The following is a 12,667-nucleotide window of genomic DNA, read 5'->3' on the forward strand; positions in this document are numbered from 1 at the left end:
TTAATGTGAATACTTGCTAAATATGCATTTATACTGCGGGCCGTTGGCATGAATTGTACTCGTGATGGAGAGGTGGTGGTGGAAAACCACAACGCTCCGACTTTAAAAAAATCTGCTCCTCGCTCCTGTCAAAATCACACCGCTCCACTCCACGCTCCGCTCCGCTCCCACTCCGCTCCGCTCACATACTCTGCTTCCGGGCCGTCATTCTTTGCAGCACTTGGGCCGAGGGAAAAGTCACGTGTGGCCCGGATCTGGGCCAGAAGACATTTGCTATGTGAGTTATAGTTACTATAGACTAGTCAGAATAAAGAGAAACCACTTTTACAACACGCCAACAGTCATTTACTGAAACATCTTGTGAAAAAAAGTTTTGCAGCTTAACCTAACAGTTTCCGCAGCGCCCCGAAGGCTGCGCTGATGGTGTGCACACGCATCCTCTCATGCACGTTCGTGATCAGCCGTTGTCCATTGTCTCCCGAGGACAGGATCTCGTGCAGATGAGGGTTCTTCATCTCTGAAGGTGCAGTCAGACTCAGAAGCTGAAGCACGCTCATGACTTCTCCTGCTGCTCAGAGCTCCCGATTATTGTATTCAAGTTTGTGAGGTGTTTTCTAGTCAAACAAGATGGCCTCTCTCCCTGCGGGGGAAGAGCCATCTCTCTCGCTTCGGAATGGTTTCAGGTGTGTTCCTGAGGCAGGCACAGGGATTTAGGAGGTGCTGTTAGCAACAGGAGAACAGGTAGGCCATGAAAACATTGTTTCTGCATCTCGTATGAACAAGGCAGTTGTCGTATTTGTAAAAAACAAACAACTAGTAATCAGAATAATTGAAAGCGGCATTTGGGTGAAAGAAACTTTTCTACCTGTTACACCTCTTTTTGCTCCAGCTACAAAAGGGACAATTTTCAATGTACCTCCTTTCATTAAAGATGACTCGATCGTGCGAGAATTGACACGAAAGTGAAAGATGGCTAGTGCTGTGAAAACGATTCCTTTGGGTTGTAAATCTACCGAACTTAAACACGTATTGTCTTTTAGACGACAAGCGTTTATGTTTCTGACAGCGCCTACTAAAACACTGGACGTTTCATTTCGAGTGACATGTGGAGAGAGTTCTTATATGGTTTACGCGAGCACTGATACTTTACGTTGTTTTGGGTGCGGAGCTTTTGGCCACAAGAGATTGTCTTGCCCTCATAAACAGCTGCAGGCAGAGGAAACAGCAGGGCCGTCAGGTTTGACGAGCGCGAGTAGCGGAGCGACTGAGGTGGGAGAGCCGGTGAATGATGCGGGTGCTCGGAATGAGGACGGAGATGCAGAAAAAGAAAGTGAAGCTGGTGATAGAGTAGAGGTTGGTGTGAACGCGACTGGAAGTACTGAGGGTATAAATTAAGAGATTTCGTCTATTGGGTGTAGTGTTACTGGTGCTTTCTGCTTCAAATATGATAGAATGCAAGAAGACAATACAGGTTCAAATGATGAAGCAGAAAAAAGAGTCCGAAGACGAGAGTATTAGAGATGATGATTCATGCATTGATGTAGACGTTGGCAGATATGGAGATTTGTTTACTGTTGAACAGATAAACTCTTGTCTGGATGAAACTAAGGGGAGGAGTGTTAATGTTGAAGAGTTTTTTCCTGACCTAGAGAAATTTATCGCATCCGTAATGAAAGCTCGTAAAGAATGTAACGTTGAGATTTTGTCGCAGCAAAAAAGGTTTAGACTAAAGAAATATTTGACAGCAGTCAGACAAAAAATTCAAAAGATGAAGGGTAAATGTAGGCCTACTAGAACTAGTCTTAAATAAATGCACATGGGGATCTGGCCTTTGCTATGTTTTTTTCTTTCTTTTTCTTTTTCCTTCCCCCTATTTATGGATGGTCTTAAAATAGGATCCTTGAATATAAACGGGGCAAGGGACAGAAATAAATGGCCTTTATTAAAAGAGTGTCTAAATTTGAAAGAAACTCAAGTTGTGTTTCTACAAGAAGGCGTGGCAATATTATTTTCACCTAGATGTAAAGTTAAAATTTTGTCTAAGAAAGAAGTAGTGAGAGGGCGCCTACTTGCACTAAGAGTAGAAATAAAAAACAAGAGTTTTTGTGCTAATAAATGTTTATGCTCCTGCAACGGGTAGAGAGAGAATAGCTTTTTTTCTTAAACTTAAAGATGTAGTTTCCTCTTTTATAAATGAAGATTTTTTTAGTAATTGGAGGAGATTGGAATTGTACATTAGATTTTACTTGTGATAGGAATGAAGAAGAACCTCATTTTTTATCAGCAGTATCTTTGAGAGAGATTACAACACAGATTAAAGTGACAGAAAACAGGATCAGTGCAGCACAGTTAGATAGATTCTATGTCAAGAATACAATGTGCAGTAGAATAGAAGAGACAAAAATATGCCCAAGCCCGATTTCAGATCATCATTTAATTTCCTTTTCCTAGAACAGGTCAAGGTCCTGCCCTTCCGGCTGTCCCAGTCTCCCTGTGTCTTCACGGAAGTCACGGAGGCAGCTCTTGTTCCTCTCAGAGAGCAGAGTGTTCCATTCTCAACTACTTAGATGGTTGGCTGATACTAGCACAGTCTCGAGATCAGTTGTGTGACCCTGTTGGGCCTTCAGGTCAGCTGGGAAAAGAGCAACTCTCACCATTGCAGAGGATCTCTTTTCTCTGTATGGAGTTGGATTCGGTCGAACAGACAGCACGCCTCACAGAGGAACGTGTGCGGTCAGTGCTAGCCTGCTTGAACACGTTCAAGAGCAGGACAGCGATCCCACTGAAACTCTTTCAGAGGCTCCTGGGGCATATGGCGGCCACAGCGGCACTTACACCGCTCGGCCTATTACATATGAGACCGCTCCAGCACTGGCTTTATGGCCAAGTCCCGAGGTGGGCGTGGAAGCGCGGCACTCACCGGGTCCAAGTTACACCGGCCTGTCGCCAAGCCCTCACTCCGTGGCCAGATCTGGCATTCCTATGGGCAGGGGTGCCTCTAGAGCAGATCTCCAGGCATGCTGTGGTTTACACGCATGCCTCCACCACCGCCAGGGGGGCCACGTACAACAGGCATGCAGTCTCAGGGGTTTGGACGGACCTGCAGCTGCAGTGGCACATCAATTGCCTAGAGTTGTTAGCAACGCACCTTGCCTTGAACCGTCTCAAAGGTCTCTTACGAGGCAAGCCTGTGCTGGTCCGATTGGACAACACTGCGACTGTTGCGTACATCAACCGCCAAGGTGGTCTGCACTCTCGTCGCATCTCGCAACTCGCCCGCCACCTTCTCCTTTGGAGTCAGAAGGTTCTGAGGTCAATTCGTGCCGTTCACATTCCAGGCCTGCTCAGTCGTACAGTCGACGAGCTGTCTTGAGCAATGCTCCCGGGAGAATGGCGACTCCATCCCCTGACGGTCCAGCTGATTTGGAGGCGGCTCAGAGCCACTCAGGTAGACCTGTTTGCTGCTCCAGAGACCTCTCACTGCCAGGTTTTCTACTCCCTGACCGAGGGAACTCTCGGCATGGACGCACTGGCTCACAGCTGGCCGCGGGGCCTACGCAAGTATGCGTTTTCCCCAGTGAGCCTTCTCGCACAGACATTGTGCAAAGTCCGGGAGGACGAGGAGCAAGTCTTGCTAGTAGTGCCATATTGGCCTACTCGGACCTGGTTCCCCAAACTAGTGCTCTTCTCGACAGCCCCTCCTTGGCCAGTTCCTCTGAGGAGGGATTTACTGACTCAGAGATGGGGCACCATTTGGCACCCGCGTCCAGACCTTTGGAAACTCCATGTTTGGTCCCTGGATGGGACGCGGAGGTTCTAGGTGACCTACCCCAAGAGGTAGTTAACACCATCACTTTGGCAAGAGCACCGTCTACGAGACACGCCTATGCCTTGAAGTGGAACCTGTTCATTGAGTGGTGTTCTTCTCGCCGAGAAGACCCCCGAAGATGCCCGATTGCGGTCGTGCTATCCTTTCTGCAGCAAGGGTTGGAGCGAAGGCTGTCTCCCTCCACCCTCAAAGTCCGGTTTGCCGCTATTGCTGCGTACCATGACCCTGTGAATGGGAAGTCTTTGGGTAAGCATTACCTCATCATCAGGTTCCTTAGAGGGGCCAGGAGGTTAAATCCATCCCGGCCCCCCTGTATACCCTCTTGGGATCTGTCTCTAGTGCTTAAATCACTACAGCAGGGCCCATTCGAGCCTTTGCATTCAGTTGAGCTAAAGTTTCTTTCATTGAAAACTGTGCTCCTGCTTGCACTGGCCTCCATCAAGAGGGTAGGGGACCTGCATGCATTTTCGGTCGACGATTCGTGCCTAGAGTTCGGGCCGGCTGACTCCCAGGTAATCCTGAGGCCCGGCCTGGCTACGTGCCCAAGGTTCCCACTACACCCTTCAAAGACCAAGTGGTGAACCTGCAAGCGCTGCCCCTGGAGGAGGCAGACCCAGCCCTGGCTTTGCTTTGTCCTGTTCGAGCATTAAGGTGCTACGTGGACCGGACGCAAAGCTTCAGGACCTCAGACCAGCTCTTTGTCTGTTACGGAGGCCGGCAGAAGGGGAATGCCGTCTCTAAGCAGAGGATGGCCCACTGGATTGTGGATGCCATAACCCTGGCTTATCAGGCTCAGGATGTGCCCTGCCCGTTCAGGTTGCGAGCTCACTCAACTAGAAGTGTTGCATCCTCCTGGGCGCTGGCTCGTGGCGCCTCGCTGACAGATATTTGTAGAGCTGCGGGCTGGGCGACCCCTAACACGTTCGCTAGGTTCTATAGCCTTCGTGTAGAGCCGGTATCCTCCTGTGTTCTCACCTCAAACTGGTAGTGGCACTGAGAAGCCCCGGTTAGTGTCGGCTTGCTAAAACTGCTCCAGAGTGTCCGTACTGTAGACCCTGTTGAGATCCTCCATCACCCTAGGCAGCTGGACGCGGCGGAACGTCCGGCGCCAGGCCTTCATGATGAATCCGTGAGAACCATGGAAGGCTGGGCTCCATATTGAGACCTAAGCGGTACTCGTATGTGTATAGTCCACGGTATAGCCTTAGAGCCCGTGTTTCCCCGGCAGACTTCTGCCTTCCCAAGAGGGTTTTAATCACCTCAAATTTCTCCGTATACTCCTAAACGGATGCTATATGTGTATTTGCCTCCGAGACCTCCTTCGGGAAGGATGGGGCTTCCGCAGCGTCCCGGCTCCAAGCGGACCGGGTACGTTTTCCCAGTGTTATCCAATCTCACCCAGTGAGGTAGTGCTTTGACAATGGTGAGTGGAGCTACTTGTTCTGAGCCCCGGCCTACACCTAATAGGGGCGCAGGCGGCTCGCACAGGGCACTGGAAGGGGCAGCACCCATGGCGCTTTGATAGGGATCCCATACTCGTCGGTCATCCGACGTGGCGTCGAGAGTGACCGACTGAAAGGGAACGTCTCAGTTACGTATGGTAACCCCCGTTCCCTGAAGGAGGGAACGGAGACGCCACGGTTGCTGTACCGCCGCTGAGCTGCCGGGTCCCCGGCTCGGTTCCCGGCTCGGCTCCTCAGCGAAAAACTGGTATGCATTGCACCTGCTGCCCTCTTATACTCACGCAGTGATCAGCGGCAGCTGGATGCAATAATTGCATGCCAATGTGCATTGGCTCGTTTAGTTTACACTCGAAGTAGATTGGTCTATCGAAGCGATATCCCATATTCGTCGGTCATCCGACGTGGCGTCTCCGTTCCCTCCTTCAGGGAACGAGGGTTACCATACGTAACCGAGACGTTATCCATAAAACATTAATTAAGGGGTATTTTACATGAAAAAGTGAAATCAGCACTCGTTAAAGCACGGTTTATTTCAATGAATGATATGTATGCACCTACAAAAAAATTTTTATTTGGAAAAGAAGGTTGTTCATAATAATTTTATGCATTGTTTACGAAGACCTGATGGTAGTATTACATCCGATCCTTTAATGATGAGAAGAACTGCTGTTGATTTTTATTCTAAGTTATTTGCAAAAGAAGACATTGATCTGAATACAACATGTGAACTTTTTAAAGATTTAACAAACTTGAAAGAAGATGAAATACTTTTTCTAGACTCCAGCATTACCTTTGAAGAAGTAACGGATGCAGTACAACAACTCTCAACTGGCCGAGTACCAGGTCTTGATGGACTTACCGCAGAATTTTACAAGTCGTTTTGGGGAATAATTGGACAGGACGTTTTTAAATGATTGAAGAAAGTTATAAACTGAAGGAACTGCCAAAAAGTTGTCAAAGGGCAGTCCTTTCTCTTCTTCCAAAGAAAGGAGATTTGTGTTTACTTAAAAACTGGAGACCTGTTGCTGTTCTTAACTCTGACTATAAGATATTGTCTAAGTAAATTGCAAATCGACTTAAAGATGTTTTTAAGTTCATTGGTTCATGAAGATCAGTCTTATTGTGTTCCTAAAAGATGTATTTATGATATTTAGGAATGTACAATGTTGGTGCAGGTCTCATGTCTCTAGACCAAGAAAAAGCATTTGATCAGGTGGATCATCTGTATTTGTTTCATGTCTTAAAGTGTTTTGGTTTTGGTGATGTTTTTATATCATGGATAAAATTGTTGTATAATGGATCCTTGAGTATGATAAAAATAGGAGGTGGGTTAAGTGTACCAGTTAAAATACAAAAAGGAATCAGAGAAGGCTGCCCAATGTCTGGCCAACTGTACAGCTTGGCGATTGAACCATTATTGTGTATGCTGCAAAGTAAACTAAATGGTCTAACTATAAATGGTAGTTTAAAAAAGAGTCTATTATATTATCTGCATACGCTGATGATATTACTGTGATAATTCAAAAGCAGAAAGATGTACAGAATTTAAAGGGGGCTCTAGACATCTATGAAAAAGCGTCATCTGCTTGGCTTAACTGGGATAAAACAGAAGCTGTGTGGTATGGTTCTACTGAAAATACCAATATGGTTTTACCAAAACTCCCAAATAATATTCAGTGGGGTACACTTGGTTTGAAATATCTTGGGAGTATATCTTGGTCAAGAGGAATATAAAAAGAAAAAATTGGGAGGGTTTAGTGGAGAAGGTCTGTGCGAGGTTGTCTAGCTGGAAATGGTTGCTACCCCAGTCATCATATAGGGGAAGAGTACTGATAGCCAACAATCTCATTGCCTCAATGCTTTGGCATAAAATGATGGTTGTGGATCCACCAGTGATTTTAATCCAAGAAATTCAAAAGAGACTTGTTAATTTTTTTTTTGGTCTGGTCAGCACTGGCTGAGAGCTGCTGTCCTCTATCTTCCTGTTCAAGAAGGGGGACAGGGACTGATAGACATTCGAGCTAGGCTGACAGTTTTTCGACTGCAGGCTATTCAGCGCCTACTATATCACCAGCAGCATGGATGGATGGAACTAACATGTGCTCTTCTACGCAAGGCTGGACGAATGGGTTTAGATGAACAGCTTTTCACCATGACTCTAAAGAGAACTTCTCTAGGTGGACCTAACTCATTTTACCTCAATATAATGGATTTATGGCAATGGTTTTCTGTTTCAAGAGAGTGGTCAAAACCTGGTCCGTGGTTGTTTAAGGGGCCGTTCACATTTCGCGTCTTTTGCACACGCAAGTTCGTCATTTCCAATGTAGGCGCGTCATGCGCGCTCATAATGTAAGCGACGCGGACGCGACGCGGTCGCGACGCGCACGCGGTGCGACGCGCCCATTTTTTCCAGGCGCATCCGCACCGCATCGAGTTAAAAACATCTCAACTTTTCAGCATGACGCAAGCGCATGTGACAAGAACCAACCAATCAGCTTCATCCTTTCCCGTAACAACGTTGAAAACTCAGCCAAGATGAAGGAACAGCTGTTCATAGCTGTATATGGATTGGCATTTTGAAATAAATTTAGTAGCAGAGCTACTTAGAGCAATTTTTTTGTGGTGCAAATCCATTTATCCTTTGCTGAAATTTCCGCGTCTTCATGGAGAGAGCACATACTAGTTGCTAAGCAAAGGCAGATGCCTCAGGAGCGCTTCTGTCCGAGCGCTTTGGAAAGAAGGACAAAGCGGTGCACCTAGCGTTTTCCACACGTTTTTAGGCGCGATATGTGAACGGCCCCTATCAAATCTATTTTTTTCAATCCTCTTTTTCCTGCTGAGATTCTGAACTCTGACACCATAAGGTCAAACTTGTTGGCTGCTGGAATATCTATGTTTCGGGATCTAAGGATACGAGATGGGTGGATTGAAGCTGAAGAACTTGCTCGAAAAGTGGGTTTCAGGTCTGTGCGTCTCGCTAAACGAGTGCTAGAAGATCTAGAAGCTGAACTTCCTGTTTCAGCTAAAGAATTTCTCAAAGAGACTTGTGCAGGAGAGGACACAGAGCCATTCACTTTTCCTGAATTTGACTTTTCGATGAAAAGGGATTATCAAGAGGAAGATCCGGTAAAATTGTTGTCTTTGAATACTCCAGAAATGGGGTTGTTCAATGATTTATCAAAAATAACTTTATATACAGCATGTGTTAAAACTATGAACTATCAAGATCTTAAAGACCAAACAGAAAGCAAATGGACTTTAGTGTTGGGGTCAGACTCTTCCCCGAAAGGTAGCTAGCGGGCCCTGTACAAAAATCCAACTGAAAAGAGAGTGGGAGATCTGCAGTGGAGAATTGTACATGGAGTTTTAGCCACAAACAGACACATAGCACGACTGAATCCTTTAGTTGGGGAGGGTTGTCCTTTTTGTAACGCATCAGAAACTGTGATTCATGCATTTATGGAATGTTATCGCCTGAAAAACTTGATGCAGTTAGTGAAGGTTTGGAGTCTGGAGCTAATGGGTTCATTTAATGTTTCATTGTTTATTCATGGGCCAAAAAAACAAGAAGAAAGTTATTATTCTAAATTTTCTTTATGGAATGGTAAAGTTGGCAATTTGGTGTACTAGAAAAAACAAAGTTGAAGAAAGTGGGTGTATTGATCCTATTTTATTGACTAAATGTTTTGTAAAAAAAAAGGGTTAACAGTAGAGTATGCTTTTTATAGCATTACAAACAATGTTCAGTCTTTTTTTCATCTTTGGGGTTTTATAATTTTCTGTGTGAGCCTGATGGGAATGAAAGCTTTAATCTAAACATTCTCTAATGTGTATATGAATGAAAATATATGTGGAATTGTCTAATGGAGGATGTTTTAAAAATGTTTTTGGTTTTTTTACACATTGTAAAAAAAAAAAAAACCCTTCTTCGGGTTTGTAAATATTTATGCAGATAAATCCCAAATGTTATTTTATTAATAAAGGGATTTTCAAATGTCAAATGTCTCTCTCTCTCTCTCTCTCTCTCTTCGGTGTGTTGCATGCTGGGTAGCGAGCGTGTGGCGTGGGGTGTGAGAGCGATGCATTTGAATTTGTTTCAATTTTCCCGTTTTTTTATGGTGGGGTTTTCTTTTTTTCATTTATGACTTTTTTTATCTTTTTTTTTTTATTATTTAAAAAAAAAAAATCTGTTTGTTGATTTAAAAAACTATTGCGTCTCCCTCGGGTGAGGGAACGCCGGTTTTCTCAATCAAGAATGGATGTAAAGTTGCTCCGGATCAAACGTTTATGGTAGAAGATGTTCTACTAGCAATGGGAGAAATTGTGGGACATGGAAAAATAGTCTCGGCCTCCAGAATGAACAAAGCCGTCGTAGTTTTCCTGAAAGAGGAACATTTAGTGAACAGGCTTGTTGAAAACGGAATTGTTGTGTCAGACACTTTTGTGCAAGTAACGCCGTTGCACGCACCTGCTACTAAAGTAACGGTTTCAAACGTGCCTCCTTTCATTTCTAATGAAGAAATAATCAAAGAACTTGGTCGTTTGGTAAGTTTGCTAGTCCCATCAAAGCAGTTCCACTTGGATACAAAAATACTGCAATGAACATGTGTTGTCTTTTCGAAGACATGTTTACATGTTTTTAAATGCACCCTCTAAGACTTTGGAAGTATCTTTTCGCATACAACATGGAGATGAAACAACATGATATTCGCATCAACAGATAGTATGCACTGCTTTGATTGCGGAGTTTTGAGGAATAAGAGATTTACTTGCCCGCACAATAAACAGACGGAGAATGAAGTGAAGGACGGAAATATTGAAGAGCACGTACAGTATTGTTCAAAATAATAGCAGTACAATGTGACTAACCAGAATAATCAAGGTTTTTAGTATATTTTTTATTGCTACGTGGCAAACAAGTTACCAGTAGGTTCAGTAGATTGTCAGAAAACAAACAAGACCCAGCATTCATGATATGCACGCTCTTAAGGCTGTGCAATTGGGCAATTAGTTGAAAGGGGTGTGTTCAAAAAAATAGCAGGGTCTACCTTTGACTGTACAAACTCAAAACTATTTTGTACAAACATTTTTTTTTTCTGGGATTTAGCAATCCTGTGAATCACTAAACTAATATTTAGTTGTATGACCACAGTTTTTTAAAACTGCTTGACATCTGTGTGGCATGGAGTCAACCAACTTGTGGCACCTCTCAGCTGTTATTCCACTCCATGATTCTTTAACAACATTCCACAATTCATTCACATTTGTTGGTTTTGCTTCAGAAACAGCATTTTTGATATCACCCCACAAGTTCTCAATTGGATTAAGGTCTGGAGATTGGGCTGGCCCCTCCATAACATTAATTTTGTTGGTTTGGAACCAAGACTTTGCCCGTTTACTAGTGTGTTTTGGGTCATTGTCTTGTTGAAACAACCATTTCAAGGGCATGTCCTCTTCAGCATAGGGCAACATGACCTCTTCAAGTATTTTAACATATGCAAACTGATCCATGATCCCTGGTATGCGATAAATAGGCCCAACACCATAGTAGGAGAAACATGCCCATATCATGATGCTTGCACCTCCATGCTTCACTGTCTTCACTGTGTACTGTGGCTTGAATTCAGAGTTTGGGGGTCGTCTCACAAACTGCCTGTGGCCCTTGGACCCAAAAAGAACAATTTTACTCTCATCAGTCCACAAAATGTTCCTCCATTTCTCTTTAGGCCAGTTGATGTGTTCTTTGGCAAATTGTAACCTCTTCTGCACATGCCTTTTTTTTAACAGAGGGACTTTGCGGGGGATTCTTGAAAATAGATTAGCTTCACACAGACGTCTTCTAACTGTCACAGTACTTACAGGTAACTCCAGACTGTCTTTGATCATCCTGGAGGTGATCATTGGCTGAGCCTTTGCCATTCTGGTTATTCTTCTATCCATTTTGATGGTTGTCTTCCATTTTCTTCCACGTCTCTCTGGTTTTGCTCTCCATTTTAAGGCATTGGAGATCATTTTAGCTGAACAGCCTATCATTTTTTGCACCTCTTTATAGGTTTTCCCCTCTCTAATCAACTTTTTAATCAAAGTACGCTGTTCTTCTGAACAATGTCTTGAACGACCCATTTTCCTCAGCTTTCAAATGCATGTTCAACAAGTGTTGGCTTCATCCTTAAATAGGGGCCACCTGATTCACACCTGTTTCTTCACAAAATTGATGACCTCAGTGATTGAATGCCACACTGCTATTTTTTTTAACACACCCCTTTCAACTAATTCAACTAATTGCCCAATTGCACAGCCTTAAGAGCGTGCATATCATGAATGCTGGGTCTCATTTGTTTTCTGAGAATCTACTGAACCTACTGGTAACTTGTTTGCCACGTAGCAATAAAAAAATATACGAAAAACCTTGATTATTCTGGTTAGTCACATTGTACTGCTATTATTTTGAACAATACTGTAGATCGAACCGAGAATACTGAAAATCATGATAAGGAAAAAAGACTTAACATTGTAAAAGAAACTACGATTCGAACAAAAAAACAAAAGAGGCAGGAAACTCAAGGTGATGATATCGAGGCACCTGTTTCTACCTGTGGATTTCCTCAACCCAGTGAAACAACCCAGGTTAAATCCTCAACAGAGCAAAGTGCTTCAGAACTGAGTTCAAAATCAGAGGTGAGTGCTTCTAATTTATCTAAACAAGATGCTGAAAACAAAGGAGGCTCAACTGTGCCGAAAGATGTAGTTGATTCTGTAAAGGACAGTGGACTGAGTACTGGTGTTGAGGAGGAAAGTGGTAGTGGTTTGCAGTCTGCTTTGGTAGCAGATGAAGATAGCAATGAGGCTCAGATGGAGGAATGTGATAGTGGTTCGGAAGTGTCTAAATTTGATTACAGTCAGTCGATCAATGACGTTTATTTTGTGGAAGAATTAAAAGAATTTCTGGATCAAACTAAAGGAAAAAAAATTGATGTCTTAAAATACTTCGCTGATGGTAACAAATTTGTTAAATCGGTAATGATTGCTTTTGAAAGGGCGGCTTTTGATTGTATAAGCTGAAATTCATAATCAAGTATTTGTTTTTATAAATATTTATGCTCCAAATAGAGGTACAGAAAGAACTTTGTTATTCAAAAAGTTGGGAGATATTTTAAAAACTTTTACCCTGGATGAATTTATAATTGTCGGTGGTGATTGGAACTGTACTCTTAATTTTCTTTTAGACAGCTTAGCTTAGCTTAGACAGCTTCTTTCTTAAAAAGTATTATTGTTCAACACAATTTAATAGATGTGTGGAGAGAAAAGAATAATGTAGTAAAACAATATACATGGACAAGAGTTTCACAAGGGAGGATTAGTGCAGCTACTGTAG

At 43.6% G+C, this 12,667-nt stretch overlaps 1 long non-coding RNA gene across 1 annotated transcript in view; it reads left to right on the top strand.

Moving 5' to 3' along the window:
* LOC127971920 (uncharacterized) overlaps positions 1-11,726 on the top strand; it is a 35,093-nt gene extending 23,367 nt beyond the window's left edge. Inside the window, exon 3 of the long non-coding RNA XR_008156963.1 lies at positions 11,080-11,726. This is a non-coding gene — a long non-coding RNA (uncharacterized LOC127971920). The remainder of the gene's footprint in view (positions 1-11,079) is intronic.
* Positions 11,727-12,667: the final 941 nt, after the last annotated feature.

Source organism: Carassius gibelio, chromosome B14, assembly GCF_023724105.1.
Source record: "Carassius gibelio isolate Cgi1373 ecotype wild population from Czech Republic chromosome B14, carGib1.2-hapl.c, whole genome shotgun sequence".
Taxonomy (NCBI): domain Eukaryota; kingdom Metazoa; phylum Chordata; class Actinopteri; order Cypriniformes; family Cyprinidae; genus Carassius; species Carassius gibelio.